The following is a 5,036-nucleotide window of genomic DNA, read 5'->3' as shown; positions in this document are numbered from 1 at the left end:
TACTACCTCTTTAACTCACACATCCCTTATCTTGGAATACTATTTCTTTAAAGGGATAGAATATTACCATAAAAGACAAATATATTAATAGATTTGACTATGCAGACTATGAGTCCTTTGAGCCCAGAGCTGTGAGCTTTATCTCTTTTCCAAGTATGGTGTTTTCTAGAATGCATTCAAGTAACACTTAATGGATGGATTCTAGTTGGTCTTGTATACACGCTCTCCATCATCTGATGGTCGAACACTGATTCTTGAAGTCTTCCCACATGTTTGCTGCAGCCTGATAGGTTCTTCTCATTTGCCTTCTGGTCCCTGCCTGGTTTTAGAGATTGGCCACCCCTGCTTTGAGATTTTTGTAGAGGCATGCAAATGAGGACCTGCAGATCCCCTACTGGGTCGGGCTTGATGAGGGTACTCAAGTGCATGTGAAGGCTGATACTGTGTTTCTGGCATAAATGACAGAGTTGTATTGGGCCTGGAGAAGAAGTTAGATAAAAGGAGCCTATCTTGAGGCTGCTGATGGTTAGGCTCATCCACCACTGCACTTCGGGCAGTGGAATCACCATGGGGTTTCATTTGCCTTTGTGGCCCCACAGGGCTCAGGTGCTCCACTGCACTTGTGCCAATAGGTGACAGCAGATTATTTCGATTCAGGGGTATTGGTGAGCCAGAGGAGAGCGAGTCCACCACTTGTAATCCTCTGAGGATTTCTTCCACAGGTCTTAGTGTTCTGGTGCGTGAGTGGCTTGTGCTGATTGGATGAAGTGTATGTGGTGGGGGATTACGTCTCCTGGCAGACTGCACTTTATATGACAGACATGATGTACTAAGCTCCAAGGCGCGAGTTGGCCAATTTCAGGTTGAAAAGATGGTACTGGACCCAGGCCTCATAAGTAGCTTGTCATCAAGATCTAGGAGCTTGTCAATTGGGTAGAGATTTCTTGGCTGTAGAGGCATCCCATGAATCAAGAGATCATTTGCATTTGGCTGATGACCACTTGCTTGAACGAGACTCATCAGATTCGAGGTGACAGACAGCACCTTGGACTGTGGCACTGGAGGTAACACCAAAGCATGTGGTTCACTCAGCACAGAGAGACTTTCTGAGTCTGGTCTGGTGACTGCAACATTACTCTCATCATCAGAAGCAAATCCCTCCCAGTATCTACGTGTCAATGGCCGCAAAGAGTTCACGATTTTGCTCCACACGTTGTCAAACACATGATCAAGAATGTCCTCTTTCATGCAGTAAAATGGAGCAATGGGAGGGTACCCTAATTTCTGTTCCTTTGTAGCTGCTTCTGATTTATTTTCATGAAATCCCTCTTCCATATCTGTATGGTCGAAAGCTAGGTATTCCTCAACTATTCCTTCTGAGCAGATTATACAGTCTTCTTCTCTTTCCACAGCACACAAACCAGGGAATATTGCTGAATCTCTTTCTTGAGACAAGGCTGCTTCATGTGAAGCTGAAATAGCAGGTGGGGATCTAGGATAACCTTCACTTGGAGTAATTATCTGTTTACCCAGAATCCTGAGGTGAGGAAAGCTAGATGTCCACTCTTGGCACTCTTCTTGTAGACTCTTGGTATGCACACTTGACTTTTGCTCATATAAGAGCTCATCAATGGCTGTGAACATGGCCTGGACTTTTTCAGTGGCATTTTTATCAAGTTCACCATATCCCCAGGAGAAGTCTGAGCTGCCTTCTGTAGAGATCCTTGTGCCACTATAACTTGGAAAAGCAGATCCTCAATTCCAAGTGTTGCCTGATGTTAAAGGTGATTCTTGAGTGAAGTCAGACTCACTTTGGGAACTTGTGTCTTTTTCATGGCCATCATTAGTAGAGGAAATTTCATCCAGTTGCTCTGGAAGGGGATGATGATTAGGAGCATGTTTTGTTATTCTTTCAGCTCCAAGGTCTGCAGCACTGCCTTCCAAGTATGGTGTTTTCTAGAATGCATTCTGCTGAGGGCCATTACCAAGTAGGAATGAAGCATCGAAATCCTTGCCAGTGTACCCCATGTTAAATGGACTTGCCTTGGAAATTTGATGCGACCTTGCTTGTGTGTTTGAGAAAGGTGACCCTGCTCAATCACCAGGGTGGATCCAGGATTAGGGTGTATCTTGTAGGAAGTATCCCCGTCCTTGGATTTAGGGTGTGACAATAGGAGTTTTAGGGAAGTTGGAGGTTGAAGATTATTCCTGCTGGGAGTAGGGCGTGCCTGCTGCCTGAGTTCCTGCTGAGTTCTCTTGGAGAGAAAATATTTAGGACTTGAATTGTGCGGGAGATTGGGATTGCCCCTGGACCTGTGTGGAGGCAGTGTGAGTTTGGAATAAAGAACTGCTGTTTGAATCTACAAGGTGTGTGGTGGCTCGTGATTCTGTGCCCAGCCGAGACATTGGCATTTGGCATTTTGGTAGTCCGTACACGGGAACATCTGAAACTTGGAGGTGAGTAAAATCGCTCACCCCTGAGGGAAGGCGAGAGAATGGGTGAACATTTCAAAAAACAATGTGTTCTTGTTTTGATTTATTTCATTTTTGTTTCAAGCTGCCTATCCCTAGAAATTTCTCAGGCAAACTGGGAAAAATGGTTGGCTCAAGGTTTGAAGTTTGTTAGCCCCGAGAAAGAGAAAATTGATACAGTGAATTTTTATTCAGTTTTTGTTTCATTCAGTTGTGGTTTTGTTTTGTGTTATCTTATTGGGTTGTGTTATCTTTATAGAAGATTAGAAATTAGTAAAAAAGAAACCGAAAAGGTGTTAAGTAAATTGTTATAGATTCAGACCATGGAGAAAGACATTTTAGATCAAGCAAAAGAGAAGGTCTCTCGAGCTAGTCAGAGAAAGGAAGAAAATTTAAAGGAAAAGGGGTTATTAGGAAAAAGGCCACAAGAAGAGGCTGTTACTAACTCCGTTTTATTACCAGAGGGTGTAATTCAACCAACAGCCCCACCAATGGAGACAGCTGAATGGCCCTCAAACCCCGTAGTTGATAAGTGGGATCCTGAGACAGGACCTCAAAGATTAGCATGCCCTGTATTTGAACAGGTAGGGGGGCAGCAAATTCACCGTGCTTTAGAATTTAAAACAGTGAAGCAGTTAAAGGAGGCTGTAACAACCTATGGTCCTCAAGCACCCTTTACATTATGTATGGTCGAGTCCATTACTAACTTGGACATGACGCCAGCAGATTGGGCTAGCATGTGTAAATCTGTGCTAAATGGAGGACAATATTTGTTATGGAAGGTTGCCAATGAGGAATTTTGCATGGAGACAGCTAAGCGAAATGCAGCAGCCGGTTACCCTCAAAGAAATCTAGATATGTTGTTAGGAAAGGGACCTTATGAGGGTCAGCGGCAACAAATTGAATATGATCCTGCTGTATATGCACAGATTGCTGCAGACGCAGTTAGGGCATGGAAGACTTTACAAGGACATGGAGATTTACAAGGTCAGCTATCTAAGGTAATACAGAGACCTAATGAACCTTACGCTGACTTTGTAGATACGCTTATTCAAAATGCTGCCAAAATTTTTGGTGACACAGAACAAGCAATGCCATTAATAAAACAACTGGCTTATGACAAAGCAAATCATTGCTGCAGAGAGGTTATTAGACCATGGAGACATGAAGATTTAAACAATTTATTAAATTATGTAGAGATGTTAATGAACAAGGGCAAGTCTTGGCAGCTGCAGTACAACATGCTTTAGATGCCAGGCCAGAAACATGCTATAATTGTGAACAAACAGGACATTTTCAAAGGAGTTGCCCCATAAGAGGAGGTTTTAACAAAACTAAAAATCAAAGGAATAGAATACCAGGTATTTGCCCACGATGCCGTAGAGGGAGACATTGGGCTAATGAATTCTGTTCTCAAACCACCATAGAAGGTACTCCCTTATCAAAAAAATGGACAAGGATCAGGTATTTACCCACGATATCATGGAGAAAGGCATCAGGCTTCATTGCCAAAAAATGGACTGGGGGGCCCAATGCTCCGGGGCCCACAACCACAAATATACGGGGCAGTGGAGGAACCCAGCAACACCAACAGGGTGGTGCCCAGGACACATTGTTCATTAAATCCCTCATCAGACAAACCCGAGGGAGCGCAGGGTTGGACATCTGCCCCTCTGCCAGAGCAGTATTAACTCCAGAGATGGGAGTTCAAATCATTCCTACAGGAGTAAAAGGACCTCTTCCCCAAGGAACAGTAGGCTTATTATTGGGACATAGTTCATCTACATTAAAAGGACTTATGATAAGTCCTGGGGTAATTGATCCAGATTATGTAGGTGAAATAAAAATTATAGCTAGTTCTCCAGGAGGTATATCAGTAATTTCACCTGGAGATAGAATAGCACAGTTGTTAATAATACCCAGCCTACATAATAAGTTCCCCAGTCGTAATGTAGAAAGAGGTTCCAGGGAATTAGGCTCCATAGGTGTAGATTGGGCTATGTTGTCTTTAAATTTAGATTCTCGCCCAATGCTAAAACTAAATATTCAGGGTCATGAGTTTAATGGACTGCTGGACACAGGTGCTGACCTTAGCATCATATCTCTTCAAGAATGGCCAAAACATTGGCCATTACAACAAGCCACTCAAGCACTTCAAGGCCTAGGAGTGGCAACTAATCCCCATAGAAGTGCTATGGTATTAGATTGGAAGGATCCTGAAGGATGTGAAGGAACTATACAGCCATATGTTTTGGATCACCTTCCTATTAATTTATGGGGACAAGATGTCCTAGATCAACTAGGTTTGATGTTAACAAATAACATCAATCCTAATGCACCCACTACTAGGGCTAGACAAGGTATCAGAAAAGAAAAAAGATTAGGAAAACAAGGTATAGCAGCACCAATTCAAATAGATCAAGGAACAGACAGACATGGGTTGGATTTTCAGAAAGGGCCACTGAGACAATCAAAATTACTTGGAAATCAGAAAGACCAGTATGGGTTCCTCAGTGGCCCCTGACTAAAGAAAAGATAAAAGTAGCCCATGATCTGGTCAAACA

General features: G+C 43.1%; 1 pseudogene; it reads right to left on the bottom strand.

The window, feature by feature from the left end:
- Positions 1 to 200: 200 nt before the first annotated feature.
- On the bottom strand, positions 201 to 1,967 carry LOC144367155 (primary cilium assembly protein FAM149B1 pseudogene; annotated as a pseudogene).
- Positions 1,968 to 5,036: the final 3,069 nt, after the last annotated feature.

The sequence above is a fragment of the Ictidomys tridecemlineatus genome, chromosome 10 (genome assembly GCF_052094955.1).
Source record: "Ictidomys tridecemlineatus isolate mIctTri1 chromosome 10, mIctTri1.hap1, whole genome shotgun sequence".
Classification (NCBI taxonomy): Eukaryota; Metazoa; Chordata; class Mammalia; order Rodentia; family Sciuridae; genus Ictidomys; species Ictidomys tridecemlineatus.
Note: the sequence above shows the minus strand (reverse complement) of the source record. Positions and strands in the feature narration are given on the sequence as shown.